At 40.8% G+C, this 24,097-nt stretch overlaps 1 protein-coding gene across 7 annotated transcripts in view; it reads left to right on the forward strand.

Annotated features, from left to right (window-relative positions):
• Positions 1-329: 329 nt before the first annotated feature.
• The window catches only part of LOC137284935 (uncharacterized), a 54,307-nt gene continuing 30,539 nt past the window's right edge, over positions 330-24,097 (forward strand). For 2 of the 7 annotated variants that reach the window (XM_067817002.1, XM_067817003.1), the window contains exon 1: positions 330-696. The gene's annotated coding sequence lies outside the window, so the exon portion shown is untranslated. Of the gene's footprint in view, positions 697-4,028; positions 4,118-19,548; positions 19,637-24,097 lie in introns of those variants that run through there. The other 5 variants (XM_067816999.1, XM_067817004.1, XM_067817000.1 and 2 more) reach the window with 3 other exon arrangements.

The following is a 24,097-nucleotide window of genomic DNA, read 5'->3' on the forward strand; positions in this document are numbered from 1 at the left end:
GTATCACAAAAGTTCACTAAGATTGGGAGAATTTGCAGTAGCTACATACTCACAGAAACGAATGAGGGAAAACATTAAAGTACAAGTGCTCCATTATTTATTTCCAGAATTTCACCCTCAGTGAGATGCATACCTTGTGGTGACACTTGGAAGAGAATAAAGGAACACTTGTTCCCTTATTTGTTTCCAAGAGTATATATCCATAGTCAGCAAATTCACTTTTGTTTTAAACTTAGTGAAAGCTGGACACTATCAGGCCAAACATGTCCTTGCAACGTTATCTGTGAGCAGAGATTCGCGATTTTACACACAGAAGGGTCTTTTATTCGTAAACCGTTTCGCAATCTCAATCTTACCGCGCAGCCGCCGTAACAGAACCCCAGACAGAAAACACCGTGAAATTAAGAAACTCTTTATCAAGGATACACACACTGCAAAGGGGTACGGGCACCTGCTGTCACACGCCCCCTACACTGGACCCCTGGAGAAGAGGTCATTAAGGTGACACGGATGGTCAGAACTGCAGGGTCATTTCGTCTAACTGGGGCTGTTGTTGCCACACTGTATATTTGACATACTCTGCTGAGATAGCGGCAACGCGGAACTCGCAAGTAAGTCACAGCCAGGATTACCGAGTGTTTCTCGGGAGGAGGAAGGGCTATCTCGCATCTGTGTACAGCACATGAGACTATTGAGGTGAGTCGGGGCTGGAATGAGGTGGTGCTGACTATGTGCGTGTGGAATGTAGTAAACGATAAGACAATGTGCGTGTGCTGTTCCATGGTTGTTATACATACCGGTGTATTATTCATGTGTAGTCTGTTTTAGAGTTGTCTGGAGACAAGGACTATCATTCTCCGACTGTAAAATCGCTGTACTTTATGATTTTCTCCCTTGTATTATCATTATTAGCGAACTCAAAGAATCTACACACGTGACTTTACATCCATTGTTTCTGCTGATGTTTAACACATGCTATATCAAATATTTGATGTGTGATATCACATATGTAACATTAGCTATTTGACGTACTGCATCACACATGTAATACTTGGCACTTGATTTGATGATATATGTGATTATGTTCGATATCGCACATGTAATTTAGATATATGAAGTGTGATATCAGAGTGTGATTGTAATCTTAGACATTTGATGTTCAAGAACTCATGTTATTTAAATATCTGATGTGGGATAACACATGTGAAGCTTAAATAGTCAATGTGTGTTATCAAATATGCCATTTAGATACTTGATGTGTCATATGACATATGGAATGTTATGTGTGATACCACGTATGTAATTTAGATATTTCACGTCTGACATAACATATCGTATATTAGATATTTGATGTGTGACATCACAAATGAAATATGAGATATCTCATATGTGATATATCATATGTAATGTAGATATCTGATATGAGATATCACATAAGAAATATTAGATGCTTGACGTGTGGTGTTACTTATATAACATTTTCATAGAGTTGTGTGATATCACATGTGTAATTTAGATAACTGATGTGTGATATTACATGTGTTATTTAGATAACTGATGTGTCATATCACGTGTGTAATTAAGATAATTGATGTGTGACATCACATGTATAATTAAGATAATTGATATGTCATATCACACATACTATAATATATATTCGATGAGATGTATGATCTCTACAATGTAAAATCAGATGTTTGATTTATGTATGTATATGTGATATCATATGTGATATATGACTTCCGAATGATTTAGTACGTTCTGCAGAACGGTGTAAAATTCAGAATGAAACAAAATCCTCCCAAACACGAAGTTTACATAAACATGCAGTCACATTACACAGAGATAACGACACCTAACGTAAATAAGTCACATAGAGATTCCATCGGCGTACCTCACACATACTTAATTAGAGATACCCATGTACTTGCATAATGCTGATACAGAAGGACAGTTGTAAATTTAGGCATTTACAGACGCACCCGCGCTAGAACTTACACAGAGACACGACCGCAAGCTCGTATTAAAGCTAACAAACAAACAATGGTGTAAAGATACAATCAAACACAACAAGCCATAGACATATAAACATGGAAAATACATAAACATTGCAACACATTAACATGCACACATCAATATAAAGATGCAAACACACAAACATAACGTCTTAAACCTTTACAACGTACGCGCGCGCACGCACACACACACACACACACACACACACACACACTGCATACATATCATTACAAACATACACTATTCCATAACACGACAGTCATTTCTACACTACAGGCACTACCCCCGCGCACAAATTCATGGTGTATTTTTAAAAACCTTCATTTACATACAAACATATTGAACAAACATGTTTTATGGACACAAGTCATGGAGCATGGGTTTCCTTTATGAATATTTGACTGTCGAGGATTTGATTTTCACGGAAACCTTTCCACCGAACGCTTGTTCATTAACGAACGTGCATCGCCGTCAACTGCAATAACTGAAATGCCGTAAGTTAACTCTGAATAAATAGAACAATCAATAGTAAGGTAGATTCATCTCCCACTAAAGTACGAGAAAGGTCTATTTCCATCAGGGATAAGCTGCTTAGAATTCTGCTTGCCTCAGTTTACATGCGTGTAAACGGATGGAAGTTTGGTGGTGATGTCTAGACATTATTCTGGTCCCATATGTACATTGTATATTAACAGTATAGGTGATATTTCTTAACATTCATGCTCCGTACAGGGCAGTTACATTACTCGAAATACGATTTAGCACGGTAATTCCTAAACAAAGCCGCGGCGTTTAGCAGGAATCTACACTCCACTCTGCAGTCGTGTCGAGGACAGCTGACTTGTGTTTACATAACACTCTCCTACGCCCATATCAATTTCTCCATGCAGTTATCTTAAACCTATTCTACATTTCAGAACTGAAAGTCTCAACTTTGTGAGGCATGTATGAAAATGAAAAATGTTTGAAAGTAAATATTGTTGACCAGTACCTGAAATAATCCATTTCAAATCCACTTTAAATACTTTTCTTGATATGATATAGCTAATATCCGATTTCTTCAATTTATAACCATGCATCTGGTTTATTTTGCTTCCCCAACCCCTATCGTCTGTTTGCAGTGAAAATTACCGATGAATACCACTTTAACTTATGTGAAATAAAGATTACGAGTCCTCATACTTTTAGCTTGCCAAATAAGCACTTACATGTCAGAATGTTATTCAGTTTGGCAGAAAAGTTGTTTAACAAACGATTATAGAATGTGGCAAGTCTAGAATGTGGCAAGTTTAGATTGAAGAAATGTCTCGGGTCTCCTTTTCATTATATTTTATCTTTTTGTACTATGAACGTTTTTCTCTGCAAAATATGTTTATTTCAGACACTATGTTAGTCACCCAGCTCGTAGTAGGGGTAACGGCATATGCAGCTGTGAGTGGTGAGCATCTGTTGGGTCACTACAGTATGTATTAAATATCGTGTACTAATGTTGAACAACAGTTAACAGAGACTGGTGTGTATGCTGTTTATTCTAGAGGATACCTTTCCACACTGTATAAATGTAAGAGAAATACGCTTTTAATAACCAAAGGAAATCTCTACTACATGTAGACACCCTTGAACGATAGTGATGATACTATATGCTCGCAAACAGTGAGTGAATATTATGCTGTAAACTGTAACAAACATGCACATCCCTGGCAAGTATATATAGACCGGCACAAATATATGGACCTAGCTTCTTGGACATTCTATATGGACCCGTTTTATTGTGAATTTTTCAGTCACTTAGTGTCTTTTGCAGTATTTATGGTTATATTTCAATTTTCGAAAACGTGTTTCTCCAGTTGTTTGTTACTTGTAAAACATGTCCGTGTTTAGGAAAAACAACTTGTTTAAGATGCCTGGCATATGACAAACGTGATGACCCCGAGTCTAAGAATATCTAAATTTTCAGATTTCCATATAAATAACACAATTTGTCAGTCAGTGTCAACTTCTAGAGTGATAATAACAGCTTTCAGATGGACGGATATTTGTAACGCATTATACTGATCTGTATAGGGAAGGGGAAGGAATTCACTGGATTCACAAGAGATTCGTAAGTCTAAATCATGATAAGAAAATATGTACATGTAGATATAAGCTCAGCCAGTTTCTTGAAAAATTCATGATCATTGATTTTAGTCAGTCTGTTGTTGGTGACAGGTTCTGCGCAATCAAAATGCATGGAATGTGTATACAGAGTTGGGTGTTTACACAATGGAATATCCATGTATCGTGTTGTCTGAATTAAATATGTATAGAATTGATTAGATCATTATTGATATGGAACATAAAGGCCAATGAAATGTCAGTCGCTATTATCTATTGAACCTGATTCCACTAGTCTAGAAACAGCTGACTTGAAGTTATATGATGGATTACGTAACATCCTTGTCACCGTGTCGCGTGGACTGTCTTAAAGTCCCCGAACCACGCCATATTCCCTTCTACCTAGCCCCTTCTGCAATGCTATAGCCCAAATTAGAGCTCTCTAGATCTCCTGCCTCGTAAACAATCTGTACATAAACATGTTGTTTGTTGGCAAACATCTCTCAGCAAAGAATTTATCACATGACGGTATCAACCCCTGCATCAAGGCCTTTCTGAGATGTCTTAACGCAAACTGATTTGTTGTGGGAATATTTTACTGCAAATTAATGGTAATAAGTTCTAATAAATTTGGCATTTCATAACACCTTAAGCCAGAAAACTGATCAAAGGCACGGAGTAGTATGCTCTCTTGAACACGAGGGTTTTCATTTCAGATTTGAAACTTTAGATGCTGGTATTGTCTCGTAAGTGGGTTGGAATTTTGTTCCACAACGCAGCTCCTGATTTGCAGAATGATCATCTCCGTGTGTGACAGTACGTGTGAGTGAGTGTGTGAGTGCTGTTTTAAAGCGCTTTTAGCAACATTCCAGCATTATCACGACGCTGACACCAGAAATGGACTTCACACATTCTACCCATGTGTGGAATCGAACCCGGGTGTTTGGCGTGGCTTTAGCCACTAGACTACCCCACCCCTCTGGGTACATGTGGCAGGGACAGCCGTTATGAGGGCGGACATAGATCGTAATGCTGTCCTTCTGGGCAGATAGGGGTGATGAGCTCCTGTTGCATTCAAACTGATTTGTACAGGAAATATTTGATACATTGGTGGCCGGCAAATATAAAACTGATTTGTAGAGAAATACTTTACATCAGGTGGACAGCTAGATCACTGAATCACGTTGGCGCAAATTCCAAATGAAATTAACTGTCAACACGACACGGAACAGCATCGGTGTTCAGGGGAGCTCATACGTGTTCGAAACGCCCCATCTACGTATGTTGAAAGTTCCGGTTGTCATTGACCCTACAAAACATTGACCCCTATAAACTGCTGACCCCCATCGGTCGGGGCTAACTTAATAATGTTCTCGTTAACATGCTGGCGAAGACACGGCGAAGACAAGTGATGATGACCTGATCTCTTTATATGGGAGTTCTGTCATCACGACGATGTGTTCTCATAAAACACACATGCTATTCCTCATCACCCCAGTGTGTGTTGAAAGAGAATAACATCTCATAATGTACGTCACTTGTCAGAATCGTCGTCTTCTTCGTGAATGGTCTGTTTTGAAATACAACCATCGTAAACACAAGCATGCATGTTAAGATGCGTATTAATTACATGTAACAGCTTCATGAATATTTACTGGGGAACATGAATATTTATTGGGGAACATGAATATTTGTTCGGGAACTTTGGCATGCGTGGAAAGGTGTTTGTTGAGATGTGGACACCGATGGATGCTATGTAACCGTCGTCGTTGCCGACGCTGAATTGCTAGCATACTTGGGTCAATCGTTTATGATTATTTGCTTGTTTGTAGGTTAACGCCGCAAAAATATTCCAAAAATATGGTCTTGTAGTAATCGTGTCTGGACCTGACATTCTGGAGATCAACAGTATGAACATCGATCTATGCCTTTGGGATTCGATGACATGTGTGACCCAAGTCAGCGAGTTTGACCACCCGATTCCGTTATCAACCGATGTCTTACGACAAGTTTGTATTACTGGGTCTATATTTTCGAAGCTCTAAGATAAGCCGAGAGTTAATGTTAATATATAGTTCTTATGACTACTGTAGCGCTTCGCATATATAAGCCCTGAATAATAATTCTAATCCATATTTTCATTGGTTGCAAGTTGTATGAAAACCTAGTTTACAGATGTTTAACAGTACATCTGTGGAGTACATCTAGTGGAAAACAAGGTAACCCAAGCGAAGTATAGCGATGTTCTGGAGTCACTTACAAAAGCAGCAAACACGTTCGGCTGTGTTACGACTAGTGCTGGAGTTCGTTCTGCTGACATGTTCTGATCTAAACTAGCTGGTTCCGATGACAGATTCATCCTAAATAGACCATGATAATTGCTTTTGTTGTCATGAGGACCTTGTGTCATGCAGACTCACATTACTATTACTGTATATATTCTGATATACTGACTCATTCATCAACGATAACAGTTTATTTAATTGCAAGTGCAGTCTCGTTACAAATGTCGCTGTCATTATCCCGAGACATTATCTTCAACCATTTAAGAGGGAATAGGTAAATCATATAATAGGTTGGCTTCGAGGATCAATAAAGCTAATCGATAATGGTTATATGTGTTGGACTCTTATGTGGGTAAATATGCACATATAAACGTCTGGTAGGTGATACCTTTAATGTTTATACACTAAAATGTCGTTCATGTCTCGTCTCTCGGCGATCGGGTTGACGATTGACAATTCTGATAATACATTATCATTACCATTGTCACAGATGTAGGAACGGCCGGAATGTGTGTGTTCACTAATTAGACTGAACTAAGGGAACAGACCAACAATTATCCGCGATTTTAATTTCAAGATCTGTACCAAGTTTACACAGCTACCAAATAATTGTCCATCAGTCAGACCACACGTGAGTGAGTGAGTGAGTTTGGTTTTACGCCGTTTTTAGCAATATTCCATGTCACGGCTGGGGACACCAGAAAATGGGCCTCACACATTGTACCCAAATGGGCAATCGAACCCGGGTCTTCGGCGTGACGAGCGAACGCTTTAGCCACTAGGCTACCCCACCACTCCAGTCAGACCACAAGCTAGAGCTAGTAAGGTAGAAAGGTAATAAATAAGCACCGCTAAGTACAGAGAAAAACAAGTTTCGGTTATCCGATGAAACATTTCAGTCGTGTAATAGATAGTAAAAACATCACTGAACTCCTCCAACTTATTATAACCAGACCTGCAACTGATACATACAAAGTGGTGCCATTAAGAGAAAGAAAAAGTGAGGGGAACATTTACTATTATCCAGATAACAATAGTACAACATTAAACGACAGGTTATATTTGGAGCTGCACGTCGACCCTTGACCTGTTTTACATGGTTCGATAGGGCATTTGAATGATGGCGGGTGTAAATTAATTTACACTACAACTTGTGCCGGGGTTGAATAGATAGATCGAATTGTTTGAAACAATTATTTATTCGAGTTCCAGGCATAAACATTTTTTCAGTGTTTGATATTTATTCAGGTGGGACATTAAATCCTGTTGGTAAAGAGGTGAGTGGAAGTCGGTGCTGTACTTTGAAAGGACGTATGTCTTTATGAATGTGTGAGTTGTTGCTCATACTCAACATAAACCTGCCTTCCTTGCTCTGTTTATTGCAGATGTGTTATAAATGAATGCTCTGACAGATCCTAGAAGGGTTTGTTTAGAGATAGGTGACGGTGACTGGCTATGGGTTTATTGAAGTATGAACAGAACATACTACCACGGTTTCTGACAAAGAGGTATTTTCGGATTTGCGACCAAATAAAATATTTCGCTGATAGTAGAGAAATAACTTACTGATCAACATTTCCAGTATGACATTGATAAACAAAAACTGCACAGTGAAATATATCTTGCAAGGAGCAGCTGACCGCCTCTTTGTCAATCTGTGAAACAAGTTGATGAAGTAGATATTCCACTCATGACATAACTAAATAATACGTAATCGCCATTATGCGACATGTAACGGAAAGACATTTTCCTTTGCTTGCAGTTCATGTTAATTCTAAGCCATTTCAAGTATTGCAGGTCTTTCGTGGAATATACTAGACATGACTAATCGCTTGTCAACGTTGAACCCATTTACCATCGAATATTACCGAAACTCGGGTATGAATTTGCCGAACTCGGGTACATGGTACATGGTGCATGGTACTATATGTGAAACCCACTTCTGGTGACACCTTCCACCCCCCCCCCCCCCCCCCCCCACCCCCCCAACCCAACCCCTTAAATGATACTGCCGGAATATTACTAAAAGCGGTATAATGTCATACTCAGTCACGCACATGAGTTTGTCCGTGGGGTAGCTTCACACTGAATCGCTAATGTTCTGGACATACATACTTCTTTGGCTAGCACCCGGTGTCACAACTAATATCCATTTATATTAATTTCCTTTGACATGATAACTACATGTATGTTTTTTTTAACTCAATAACACTTGAAGATGACCCTGACCTTGTTCAAGGAGGACCACTTATAAAAACATGATGATACTTGGCACAATTACAGGCTTACGTCCTTTTACGCAGTGTTATGTTTTACAATATATCCTGGTCTCTGAGTGGGTATATCACATGATATTGAATATGCGTGATGGAGGATATAACACCCGGGCGTTATCGTTTATTTGCTCTCTCGCTATGGCTTAAGATATCAGTGGCTGTTAAGACCATCCGTGTTTCGTGTAAGAGTTTCATGAATGTTTCGTAAAAAAATATGAAACAGTAGTCCTGCACACGGGTTCAAATTATAAATCATGTTGGCAATATGAAAGTATATTACAGGAAATTATGATACGTATATTTTACATAGACTTGCACATTTAGCGGTAACAGAAGTGACCTTAAAGGTTATGACGTTACCGTTGAATGAGTGAGTTTAGTTTTACGCCGCTTTTGGCAATATTCTAGCAATATCACGGTGGGGGTATAATATCATACTCACTCACTCACATGAGTGTGTCCGTGGGGTAGATTCACACTGCCTCGCTAATGTTCTGGACACACATGAATGGGTTTCATACGTTGTATCCATGTGTGGAATCGAACCCAGGTCTTCACGGTGACAAACGAACGCTTTAATCACATGCTACCCCATTGTTTTTGACTGCAAAATGTTGATTTCTCAATACAAAACCTTACAAAAACGAACAATTTGTGTGGACATATCACAATCAAATGATTTCACATAGTACATAGACTAAGTTTTGGAGTTTACAATCTTCAGTGGAAGGAATAATGAATGTATGTTAATCTTTATTAAGCGGGCCTTGATTGTGACGTTATTGTGACGCAGTGTCATTGAAACGATACCACAAGATCGAATGTTGAGTATAAAGAAACACTTCTTTACATAAGGAACATCAGAAAAAACCCGACTGAACAGTGTCAGATTGACTGCACGCAATCACCAGACACATACAATGAGGTCTTTCAACTCTAAGTAACGTACAATGTAACCGAGGTGACTCGGACGTTTTCGTTACACATTCATTGGCCACATATGGAGACATTATCACCACTGAATAAGTCGAGCCCTCTCTAATCGCACAGTCTTATTCCTCTCTACTTTGTACATAGAATCCCTGGTTTGTCCAGCCAAATCAAGCTTAAAGGTTGTGCGATGTGATCTGGACAACTTCCAATAGTCAACTCCCTCGCTGAAATAACGTACCCGGGGGCAGTCGTTCTTTGAGGTACGTAATCCACAGCCCTCTAGATGGACCGATTCTAAGTTATATTTCAAAGTCTCGCAAGTAATGACGTCACGCTATTGTTTATGCAGTTGATCGTGAACCAGGAGTGTACTATACCCGAACGAACCCGTAAAGATCCGGTTTAGAATGCTCGTCGCACGAAGCGGTCACTGAATTGTCTGGTCCAACCATCACACAAGGGGTACCAGGCCGTATGCTATCAACAACGGTGCCGGTGGTGCTCACGGGTCCTCAGACCGTGTGCGGACTGACGATCACAGCCAAAGGCACGTGAACTACTGCAACAGACTGTCATGCACCAAGCCTCTCCACAGCGTGCTCAAGTCGATGATTCCTGAGTCGTGGCATGCTCGCTGCTTGTTAAACTTGCATATTTGGTACGCTTTCATTGCATTGTCTCTGTGCAGTCGTTTAGGCGACTTGTACCATGCGACTTGTGTGTTTTAGACTTTTTTCCTGGTTTATTACTAAAGAGCTCATGTCTGTCGCCATGGCCATGGTCAAGAACCCGATGTCAATGTCATGTGAACGTCAGTTGTTCGTCATAGTCCGTAAGACAATATCGTACCCAGGGTCCTATCTCACAATTAGATCTGATATATAGAACTCAAGTCGATTCCTCGTATAAACTCCTTTTTTACCAATTACCCCCCCCCCCCAGCCCAACCCTCATCCCCTACACCTCACCAACAAAGCCCAGCCCCTCACCTACCAAATCCCAGCCCCCTATCCCCAACCCCTCATCAACAGACCCCACCCACCCCGCACCAAATCCCCAACCCGTCACCAACAAATCTCAGCTCCTCACCCACCAAATCCCAACCCCTGCCCCCAGCCCCTCACCCACTTAATCCCCAATCCCTTCATCCAGTGTTTCTTTCCCGAATACATTCTAGTGGTCATAGAAACATTGGCTTGAATCAAAACAGGAGCTCCTCAAAGACCGGGTTTAATTGATGCATGGATCTTCCTATAATATACTGTTGTTGCGTAGGCTGCCTTTGGACTGTTCGTGTCCTCTTATCCTTAATATAGGCTGCCTTTGGACTGTTCGTGTCCTCTTATCCTTAATATAGGTTTCCTTTGTCTATCAGTCAAATGAAAGTAGGAGTGTTAGTTGGAGCAAATGATATTACTTATTACTATACATTTGGACAGAAATAGATGCGCTTCCTCATTTGGTGGAATATAGACTCAAAGAATGATGATGCTCGATGAGGCAATCTCTGAAGGTTGTAGGATGAGATACAAGGCTTGGAAATTGGGGTTGTGTCTACAGTGTGGAATCGCCGATGTGGTGGAAGGGTTGTAGATCAGAAAATATTACGACACTTTGATTATGTAAACAATGTTACCAAAAATGCCATGTTGTGACCGAATACCCTTTGATTATGCCTGAAAATGGAGAAAACAAGACTGTTTTTCGATGGAGATGTAATGCATAGTTTAGAGTTTAAAGCCAAATCTTTTAGCTTAGGTTTGAAGGCGGTTAACATGACTATGTACGACAACATTGCATGTCACGGTGCAGATCTGTTTAGAATTGGTCTTCAGTAACCCATGCTTGTCGAACGGGATAACTAACGGGATCCGATGGTTAGTCTCGCTGACTTGGTTGACACATGTCACCATATCCTAATTATGTAAATCGATGTTCATGCTGTTCATCACTGGATTGTTTGGTCCAGACTCGTTTATTTACAGACCGCCTCCTCCGCGCCGTAAAACTAAATTCACTCACTTCCAAAACTTTGAAAAGAAGAATATGTAATATAATCGTTATGAGCACTTTTGCTTTGGACATACATTTCAGTCTTTGGGCGATTTTTGAGCCTCTTAACATTAGCAACTCTGTGACCGAATAGAAGTTCTATATTTTTCTTTTGCACTTGTCTTGTGCGATATACAAGCATAAATATACAGTCAGTTACACAATCGTATTTTGCTGTCAGCATAAAACAGGTGAACCCCAGCGTAAGACATACATTCTGTTTTGATTCAAGAATTAGATGTAAAGATACGTGCATTTATAGGTCAATAATTGAATTGAATTCAGCGCAAAGAAAGCTGACTCACATCCTAGGTTTCAGTTAGATTATTTCCACCATCATAAACTCTACATACATATACACACATTATACTCGTTTAGACGAGTCTAGTCTAGTCTAGTCTAGACTGTAGACATGAAGAGCCCTTGAAAACCTTAATCCGGTTCGACGTTTTTTAGGATACAAAATGTTCAGGGGGGTACTATATATTATGCAAGCTCGAAAGGCAGATGTTTAGTTATGCAGTAACGCCTTTAAGTCGAACGCGATGTTTTTCTTCTATTGAAGTATACATGTTCTGATTTCATGTGAATTTACACATAAAATATAAATTCATTACCCTTGTCAATGGGGGCGGGTGTGTGTGTGCAGGATGTGTGTAGGGGTGGGGGGTGGGGAAGGTGTATAGTTAACTGCGTTTATTGTTCACCATATTGCGGGAAATAAGGTGAAGCACTTCCATCTCGTCATTTCCGCCGCGGGTGTTTTGCTGGTCTTACTGAGCAACTACCCGGGGTGCCACGAACATTGCTTAGTAGTACTAAGGCCCAAGATTAAGATAACAAGAATGAATTGAAGACATAGAACGTATTTATAAAGGAACTAAGCATTTAGAACGTCTGTACACTTACGGTTGCATTTTCTCCAAATTAGTTTTTAATAAAATACAGTTAACGTTTGTAAACCTTAGACATGATAACGTGCATAGCCTGACTTGATTTTCATAATTCGGTGCGCTTTGGTTGCTGCCCTTAGTTTCAGTATGACTGGCCGACACTCATGAACACACACGCGCGCGCACACACATAATGCAAGCATCTGTACAATCTAACTTTCTTAGACTATTGCATTTAATTGTATTGGATATTCGAATAAGGTTCTTGAATTGTAAACCGCCACAGTGAAATAAACATACGTATTGACAAGTGTATACGTGACAGTCAATGTCTACAATCAGACAATGGATGAATGAATCAGGGAATGTACTCACGGGCAGGTTATTTCAGTCACCGTACACATTGCCTGATTGTAGACACTGACTATAACATATACACGTCTACAGATACGAAACATCTTTAACACTCTGCGTGTTTGCAAGGGGAAAGAAGGCTGGTGGTTTGAAACCTGGGCGCATCCGAAAACGTTGAAACCTTCCACCCACAACTCACACCACCCCTACCCTTCCTCCCCCACCCCGAACCTACTGTACAAGGTCACTTGGACAATGTGGTAGCTCTTTGGGTCTGATGAAGGATATTTCGAAATACTCTGTGCCATCTGGTCTGGGTATTTGGTCGATCGTAATGCTATGCAAGTCGTCAGGTCTCCGTGAATACTGTCATTTATATGTCAGTAGAGACATTTTCATAGTATTGCTGACAGGATGGTGATGACCGAGTTGATAGGGTACGGATCTCGTCCTTATATCTCCACATTAATATTCATCGTGAAATCGATAACATCGGAGCAGCTTTAAGGTTTGTTCACAGCTGACAGACCTTAGACATGCTCTATGCATAACTGTCATGAATGTAAAAACCTTCTGGATGGCAACATGTGGATTATTGCATACATTTACCGACGTTTCAATGAAAATGTTTATATCGTGACTGCATTCTTCATCTCTGTGACCCCCACTTTCTTAATGACTTCATTCCTGATCTCAGTGCCCCTAGATCCGACTTTCTGAACGGTTACATTCCCGATCTCTGTACCCCTAGATCCGACTTTCTGAAGGGCAACATTCCTGATCTCAGTACTTTCGGAAGGGCTCTATTCGGGAATTCCTGCAGGAACAAGCCTGAATCTCGTTTGTTCAGAAACATTCTGATCTGTGAGCAGCATTCGTCGCTAAATGTATTATATATGTGAACACTACGAGATGCAAGGCAAGTGACCAGAATAATACGATTTGAATACTGTTAAAAGTGTCGTCTTTGAGGTAGCATTACCATATGCGGACGTAGAGTTCCAACTCAATATAGGACCTTCTTTCCTACATATAAAACGCCTATTTCTATGTTGAGATGTATCGCCCAGGGTACTACATGACCGTGTCTTGTGTACCAAATACCGCCTACCCATCGGGTGCGCTACTTGGCAGGTAGAATTACCCGTGTAAGCCGAAGATTTGACGACAAGAGGACACGAGTCAATAATACTCACCCACAGAAGCGAAAGGGTGTCTGATCACAAACGAGATAGTCTTGTGCTCTTGTCAGTACGCCACGGGCAGCACAGCGCCGTCATATACACAATACACGGTGAGGGCCTTGTGAACGTGAACGGCGAATTCAGTGTGATGTCTTGAAGATGATCGTTTTGCATCGTAAAAGTCAAAGTAGGAGAAAGTCACCGATCGATGTTATTGGGGTTTACTCTTTAAAATAGTATTTACATTCTACGTGTCTGTTCTTAAAGGTATGGTTGGACATGTAGGCTCGTGTGCATGTGCGTGTGCGTTTGCACATGCGTGTGCTTGCTCTTTATCGTTGGTTATGGGCGGCATGCTCACACTGGGGTGTTTACAGTGAGTGAGTGAGTGAGTGATTGAGGTGTTTACAGTGAGTAGGTGAGTGCCCCAGATAACCAGGCAGCCAGCCAGCCACCCATCTTCTGAGTGAGCTTGTACTTGCCTCTGCGTGAGTGAGTGAGTGATTGAGGTGTTTCCAGTGAGTAGGTGAGTGCCCCAGATAACTAGGCAGCCAGCCAGCCACCCATCTTCTGAGTGAGCTTGTACTTGCCTCTGCGTGAGTGATTGAGTGATTGAGGTGTTTTCAGGGAGTAGGTGAGTCCCCCAAATAACTAGCCTGCCAGCCAGCCACCCATCTTCCGAGTGAGCCTGTACTTGCCTCAGCGTGAGTGAGAGAGTGAGTGAATTTAGTTTTACGCCGATTTTAGTCACATTTCAGCAATACTACAGCAAGGGTCACCAGGGATGGGCTTCACACACTGTGTCCGTGTGGGGAATCGAATTCGGGTCTTCAGCATGATGGGCGAACGCTTTAACCACTGCTTTTCTCTACCAGGCAGTCAGACAAGTCTTATTCAGCAATTTAGGCCCAGTGGCCCATAGTGCAATTACGGTTTCTCTATAACATGTAATGGTCACGTGACGTGAAATTAAGGCTTTTCATGTGATTCTACCACTTCCAGTCTCACCGAATAGTCCAAGTTTCAAACTTTGTTTCATAACTTTATGACAGTTTTCTTTCCTAAATAATGGAACAGGTGTGAATGGAAGACACTAGCATAGAAAACACGATTAGCACAATAATAGTATTCGGATCGTCTGTGTTATAGAAATCTAATTTTTATGCCCGCACATAAATGTAACTACTATCAAATATATAATATGGTATTATGTTACAAATTATCATATCCTATAACACTATCCATGTTAATACATAATATAATCTAATTTAATATCTTTCGTTACACAACACAAAACATTCCTGGTGATATCTTTACACACGCTGTTTAATTTAATGAAGCTTCTATGGAGAATGGTTGACGATAATCTCACGTAATGGTCGAATGTTTGAAACATTCTTTCTGAACTAGGATTCGCTTTTGCGATAAACGAGAATATAAATCACCACATTTAGTAGCAAGGGGTATTCAGTCCTAGCAAAAACATGAAAGAGGAAATTGTAGGACGATGTTGACCCAGTGGGTGGTTTGAGGTTGCTTGTAGGGTCGTCTGTAGTGTTTTCCATGGCTTTGAAGAAGGCGATGTCGTCGATGTTGTTGTGTAGCTTCTTGTAGGCGCGATGAATAACCAGCGCTAGAATAGATATGCTGGTGTGCTAAACAAAGTATACATCTATATTCTATCGAGTTGTTTGTTTTGTTTGATGTTTAGCGACACACTTAGCAATTTTTCAGCTGTATGACGGTGTTCTGTAGATGATTAATCTGGACCAGACAATCTGATGATTCCCATCATTAGCATCGATCTACGTAATTGGGATACAATGGTATGTGTCAACCAACTATTCGAGACTGAGCATCCGATTCCGTTAGTCGTTTCTTACGTCAGGCATGGTCTGCATGGAGACCCGGGATACTCACGGGTTGATGAGCAGGTGATTGATAATGTGAAGAACTGTCCACGCTATCGGGGTAAGGAATTTCCAGCGTGACCACCCGAGGGTAGCCTAGTGATTAGCGCTTTCACCTGTGAAGAATCGGTTTCGATTTCCCTCATTGGTATAATGGGTTAGACCCATTTCTGGTGTCTTCAGCCATATTTGTGGAATATCGATAAAGGCTCACTCACTCACTCACTCACTCACTCACTCACTCACTCACTCACTCACTCACTCACTCACTCACTCACTCACTCACTCACTCACTCACTCACTCACTCACTCACTCACTCACTCACTCACTCACTCACTCACTCACCCTGACAACCCAATCCATTAAGCCGCATCGACAAACATTGGTTTCTGGGAATACATGATATCTGGAAATTCCCTCGTGAGGATTAGTTAACCGACATGTAATACACAACTACGGTACACTGTCGAGTCTGGATCAGGCAGTTCAGTGACCGACATCATGAACAACAGTCTACGCAATAGGAATACGATGACATGCATCAGCAATACATACCACTAAGGGATCTGTACAAACACTAAGCACTAACTGCTCCATTCTGATCATCACCGAGGACAAACACGTGTTCCGGATGAATCCTTCTTACACGGAATTTCTCTTGTCATTTAATAGGCAATGAATGAAACAAACACGGAATCTATATTCCATGGTGATTCTGTTTTTATCGGGTGTCGTATCTGTGTTTTGAAACAGACATTGCAGTAATGTAACTGGTAAATAGTGCTTCGGGGACAGTTTTCAGACTAGTACCGTGTGATAAACTTTTTATCGAATACTTTATTTTGCCCCGAAGGTAATAAACATGTTGAACATAACTACTTTTATTGGCCTCCAGGTCAAAACGAGAAAGATGTTATTGTCTCTGTAAGGATTTTATCATCCATAGGGGCAGGACACACACAGCTTTCGTGAACACCTGGTGTCGCGCATACGATGGAATCCAAATGTGTGCTTTTAGCAGATATTTGCTAATGATGTTAGGAAAGGTTTTATCGATATTGTCTGTAATTCCTTCAGAACATGTTAATTACCTTTTAACTGAAATGGTTTTACATATTTGACATTCCCGATGCTTGGTTGGCACGCAGCCGAGTGGATAGAGCGTTTGACATCGACAAGGTTCGGATCCCAAGACAGCCGCATGGGAGAATGCACTGATAATGGTACCCTTGATCTAAACGCTCGTGTCTGTATTGTTAACAGGTACAGTGTTTGAATTGTGTATGTCGTTCCTTTTTATCCGTGATATGGTTTCATCGCATAGTCAACCCATGGTTGCCATAAAAGGCGACTATCCTTGTCGTAAGAGGCGACTAATGGGATCTGGTGGACAGGCTCGCTGACTTAGTTGACACATGTCGTCGGTTCCCAATTGCACAGATCGATGCTCATGTTGTTGGTCACTAAATTGTCTGGTCCAGACTCGATTAGTTACAGACTGCCGCCATATAGGTGGAATATTGCTGAATGCGGAGTAAAACTAAACTCACTCACTCACTCATCGCGTAGTTATCATAAACATGTTTACATTCATTTACATACTGGAAGAATGTAGTCGTGATTTAGATATAAACATATATACTTATATATAAACATTTAGATTTATGTATGCTTGGTGTTTAATTGTAGTTATGTTGCGATATTACTGAACATTTGCAAATATCTTTAACATGTCTCAATTCACGTCCAGAAACCATCCGCACTGTAGCCAGTTTCTGTCAAAGGATCTGACAAAATTAATCATGCAGTTATTATGAATATGTGCTAAGAATGAAAACAAATATGTTTTTTTCGAAAACTCAAAATTTAAACTGCCTAAGATGTCTCAGTTTCATGAAATGTAGTTTACTACGTACGTGTCCTGATTTCAACTCGTTCATAATATGAAATGAAATACACTTTTATATATTTTCATGCTGATTCATTCTCTGACAATTGTCGGAGTCAGGTGAAACGAAGCGTAACTGAACGGAGTCACCACCAGACATCGCCGTCAATGATGTCGCTCAGACAAATTTACGATGACAGGTGTAACTGCTCTTTACGCGCCTCCGTGTCCCTCCGTTGTGGGCTCAGATGTACGACAGCCCCGTCTCCCCAGGGTCCTAATCCCCCCGTGAATGACTACGACGGTTTATATAGTGCGATCGGGGAGAAGGGACCTTTGGTCGAGACTAGGGAATTAACCTCTTTCATGCGAGTTTAAGGGTGGGATTAACGTACAAAAAGGTATCTTAACTGTTAATATGTTGATAGCATCACAATGGTTCGAGAAATGACTATAATTTAAGAACCATGTATGCGTCATTCAGTAGGAAACATTTCATATTACTGCGTGGGTTTTTGTGAGAGTCCTTTCTCTAATTGAGTTCATGTTGGGATGTGATATTGAAATTGTTCTAAATGTTGATCACTTTGATTGTTTATGCAAAGTAGTATTCAGAATTTGTTTCCTCTCTGTATGTATATAACCATACATCTATATGGAATATAGGAGAATATAGAGAGTGAGGGAGTTTAGTTTTACGCCGCACTCAGCAGTATTCCACCTATATGGTGCCGGTCTGTAAATAATCTACTCTGGACCAGAGAATCCAGTGATCAACAACATGAACATCGATGTGTGCAATTTGGAAGCAATGACATGTGTAATTAAGACCGACGCCATGTACCTGGATACTCCCTGAGTGCTACATTTTACGAACGAACGAACGGCTTACGGACAGACAGACAGACGTAAACATTTTTCAGAGAGCCACTGCTTTCCTATGGCTTTTCGTAGCTGCAATGTCTGATTGGTTGCAACTGAAAAGTGGTTGAAACGAGCGTTTCATATTTCATATCTGTTTTAGTAGTTCTTTACAACGTCGCACTTTGAAATGTTTTAGTTTTATGATGGCGACATAAAACTAATGCTGTCTGGACCAGACATAATCATGATATTATGAGTGACTATATTATGGAACGTACGTTCCGCTTTGAGAATCACATTCATACTATAGCTAATACACAGACGCAGATACAGACAGGGGTTTCTGACATATTTCCCAAGTGACATTTAAACCGTTGACAAATGGTATGAACAAAGCCCTCCGCCAGTGACAACCCAATATTAAGAGACATGCCATGTTAAATATGTGTGAAAACTAAGCGAGCACATGAATGCAAGTAATGAAGGATGTCAACTTCAATATGTTTTCTCACATCACCCTCTCCTGACATCTTAGATTCATATATAATGAGGATAAAGGTTCCTACACGATTTTACCAGTCTGCTTATCATTCTTCCTTTCGAAATCAAGCCCATTTGACTAATGCTTTCAAATGCCACACATGTTTGATATATGTCAACATCTACACAGCACACGCATGCCTTGGTTTGCGAGGGTTTGTTGTTGTTTCTGTCGCCATGTTGTTGGTCTTTCTGACAGACAGACAGACGTTAAATATGACAAGTGTCACATCTCATTATACCCTATCTGGATCTTCCAGGGCGTTCAGCTGACTGCTTGTCAACTACCATCAGTATTCCACACCTCTCTTTTAGCCCACTGTGACCATCTCCATAAGGCTCTCAGGTAAGACTGTATACCTACGAGCTGATTAACAGCTATTTCTAGAAAGTATGTATGTATGTATGTATGTATGTATGTATGTATGTATGTATGTATGTATGTATGTATGTATGTATGTATGTATGTATGTATGTATGCATGCATGCAGTCATGCATGTGTGTATGTATGTATGTATGTATGTATGTATGTATGTATGTATGTATGTATGTATGTATGCATGCATGCAGTCATGCATGCAGTCATGCATGTATGTATGTATGTATGTATGTATGTATGTATGTATGTATGTATGTATGTATGTATGTATGTATGTATGTATGTATGTATGTATGTATGCATGCATGCAGTCATGCATGTATGTATGTATGTATGTATGTATGTATGTATGTATGTATGTATGTATGTATGTATGTATGTATGTATGTATGTATGCATGCATGCAGTCATGCATGTGTGTATGTATGTATGTATGTATGTATGTATGTATGTATGTATGCATGCATGCAGTCATGCATGTGTGTGTGTATGTATGTATGTATGTATGTATGTATGTATGTATGTAAACTCATGGGCAAAAGAAACTTATCACTTTAAAATTTCCATTTACGCTTCTAAACAAAACTGAACTAGGTAAAACATACTGAGAAAACATTCGCTAAAACACATTTTTAAGCTGAGTAGCAAGCAAAAAACCCGAGATATTGTGATTTTCGTGAAAGCACGAAAAACAGTGAAAAAGGTTTTTTGAGTGTAACCAAAAGTTCTCGTGCACATTGGTTGCATAAATACAGCTGTTCGACAGTGCAATCATGCATTATCAAAAAGCATATCAAAGTTATGCCACGACTGTCATCGGAGCAACGCAATAGGGCCATCGGTATGGCCCATATGGGGGCGTCACAACGTCAGATTGCCAGAACATTCCACTGCAGCCAGGCAACAATCAGCAACCTCCTGAGACGTTTTCAGCAGACAGGTCAGACCACTGACCGTCCAAGATCAGGTAGACCAAGGGTTACGACGCCCGCCGAAGACCGCCATATCCGTACGATACACCTACGGAACAGATTCGTCACAGCGACGTCAACGGCGACCACAGCCTTGGGACACCGCATCAGCAGACGAACCGTACTAAGACGTCTCCGTGCTGCTGGTATCAGAGCTCGCCGTCCATTCCGTGGAATGCCCTTGACCCGCCAACATTGTCAACGTCGGCTGCAGTGGGCACGAACAGTACGTCGGTGGCAGCGACGTGACTGGCAGAGAGTGCTCTTCACTGATGAAAGTCGTTTCAACTTGTACAGAAATGATGGCCGAGCCCGTGTATACCGACGTAGAGGTGAGCGATTGGCGAGGAACTGCATTCAAGAGGTGCACCCATTTGGAGGAGGTGGTATCATGGTGTGGGGTGGGATTTGTGCTGATCAGAGGACACAGCTTGTCATCCTGCATGGAAATCTGACAGCCCAAAGGTATAGGGACGAAGTCTTGAGGCCAGTTGTTTTGCCCTTTGTGCGTCAACAGCCAAGAGGTGTTCTTTTGCAACAGGACAATGCACGTCCGCATACTGCCAGAATCGTTGAAGATTACCTCAACAACGCCAACATCAACGTTTTGCCCTGGCCAGCACGTTCCCCAGACATGAATCCCATTGAACACCTCTGGGATCATCTCGACAGACAGCTAAGACAACGACAGCAACCACCAGCAAATCGCCAACAATTGGAGCAAGTTCTCTTGGAACTGTGGCAGAGGATTCCTCCTGACGTCATCAGGCGTTTGACGACATCAATGCGGAGACGTGTACTAGCGTGCATTGATTCAAGGGGTGGACACACTAGGTACTGAGTGCTCAGACACTTCCAAGATTCAGTTTTCCACACACTCTGTGAATGCAATCCTCTGTGTAAACTTTCACGTCCACCCCATGTGTCATCTACCTCACTTCCTGCATGCATGAACATTGACAGGGCATCAACAAATACAGTTTTTGCTGTGTAAATGGCTTATCTTTCTTATATAAACATTCTTTCTGACATTTTTTTGTTTTTGTCGTTTTTAACACAAATAATGTCGGGTGATAAGTTTCTTTTGCCCATGAGTTTATGTATGCATGCATGCGTGTGTGCGTGCGTACGTGCGTCTGTATGTATGTATGTATGTAAGTGTGTGTGTGTGTGTTTGGGGTGGGGGGGGGGGGAAGTGCGGGCTGATATGGGATGAGGATCTAATGTCATGTTTGTGTGAAAATGATCGCTTGTGAACTACGAGGGTATATTGACAAGACATTTGCCTCACGTCGAAAAAATGTTCAGAATCACAATTTGCCAGGGATTGTTTTTCAAAAGTATACAGTTTTCCTATTCGTGTGTGTGTGTGTGTGTGTGTGTGTGTGTGTGTGTGTGTGTGTGTGTGTGTGTGTGTGTGTGTGTGTGTAACCAACTATCGATGTATCCGTCTGTCCATCTTTAGAGAAACCTCTAAATCTCTAATCATCTAGCTATGATTTGTTTACAAAAAGGAACATTCTTGGACTACCCTGAAGACGACTAGCAATTATACTCTATAGCTGTGACGACATATAACTAGCAACGTTAACGTAACCGTGAAAGTATTCTTCAGGTGTTTACGATTCTCCGCGAACGAAGTTTACTCGAAACATGGCATCAGGTTATTCTGATGTAGCCTTTTTCACGTTCACGGTTAACCTTTCACTAATATTATCTGTCCAGAACTGAACCATGTTAGCATGCCGTTGTTTGACCGTCTTGGGCCGAGTCCACATAATGGGTATTGTTCCTTATCGGTCTATTGGTTACATCAAAGGTGTTTACGTCTGAGACCTGCATGGCTCGGGCTTTCTGTCCGTATTAACTGGTGAGCTGTGGCTGGTATTAAATCCGCATCACTCACCCAAAAGCCAGCATTAGCCCGAAGAAATCAGCTTTCATTTTCTTTGCAGTCAACCCGAATTTGCCATAGTCTTACTCCAACGCTGTACTGAAAGCTAAGCCCATAGATGTATAGTAATTCTATCATTGTAAGAGGCAAGTCTAGATAAGGGGGGACAGAACAACAAAATCTAAGAACATCAATCTGTTAGAGGGACATATTCATGTTTCAGAAATTATGATTTAAGCTATCAATTATTACCTTGGAGACTTGTGTAAGTCTAGTGTTGGCACTGATGACCTGCTTATGCGAATATGTAATACAGGGTGCTCTGTGGATCTCACTCACTGTGGTTATCTAAACCAACACTGGATTAAATCAAATACAAACAGAACATTTTGTAAACGAGGTGAACATTTGAATCGAAAATCGATTTTCGAACATCTTGAGACTTGAAACAATATTAACGAACAGAACAGAAATACAGTATGGTTCAAAATTATTGAGAATAGCTAAAGCATTTCATATTATTAAACGAGAACAAATCAGATAAAATTGAATGTATTGTGAAAGTGAACTGACCTTTTCATGTTGTGTAGGTAACAATTTAATATTTTATCAAGTCTCCTTGAGCTTCACGGCACAGTCTAAGACGGGTAGGCATACTTCCTATCAGAGAGGTTAGTGTCTCGTGAGTTATGCTGTCCCAGTATCGGACCACTTCTCTCTTCATGTCTTCAATTTTTGTCAACCCCTTTTGATTCATACATTCCTTCATCATCCCCCAAATGTTCTCAATGGGATTTAAGTCAGGACTATATGCAGGAAATGGTAATGCAGTCACATTTTTCTCCTGAAACCACTGCTTGGCATGTTTTGCGGTGTGTTTAGGATCATTATCTTGCTGCAAAATCCAGTCATTTCCATAAAACACATGTGCACTTGGAAGCAGAAAATTATCTAATATGTTAGTGTAGCGTTGACTTGTCAGATTTCCCTCAAACACACACAGCGGGGTCGTTCCTAATAAGGATATCCCTCCCCATACATGAAACTTTGGGCTGTATTTAGGTCGTCGATACAACAGTGCTGACGCAGACTTTGTCAATATTTGCACATTATTGTGATATACCCATATTGAGCTTTCATCAGTAAAAATCACATTTTCCCAGTCAAAGTTTTCATGTGCCAAACACCACTCAACACGCCTGTCTTTATGTTCTTGTTTCATGAGAGGAGAAAGAATTCCAGTCTTTTTCTCCCATCCAAGATCAATCAAATTTCTTCTAACTGTAGATTTTGATACAACTGTTGATCCCCTTTCTATCATTTCATACCTGATGTTGGAGATGCTTTCCCGTTTGCTTTTTAGACGCTAAAATTCCCAGCCGGACGCGATCTGAGAAGTCCAATTTTCTGGGTCTCCCTGCTCCTTTCTGATGGCCAAAATCCTTTCCCTCTTTAAAATTCTTCCTAATCCTACACACAGTAGAAAGAGGAGTTCCTGTTCTCTCTGCCAGTGTATTTACACCATCAATTCCTTGATTACACAACTCAAAAATCAACCTTCT

This window comes from Haliotis asinina, chromosome 5 (genome assembly GCF_037392515.1).
Source record: "Haliotis asinina isolate JCU_RB_2024 chromosome 5, JCU_Hal_asi_v2, whole genome shotgun sequence".
NCBI lineage: Eukaryota > Metazoa > Mollusca > Gastropoda > Lepetellida > Haliotidae > Haliotis > Haliotis asinina.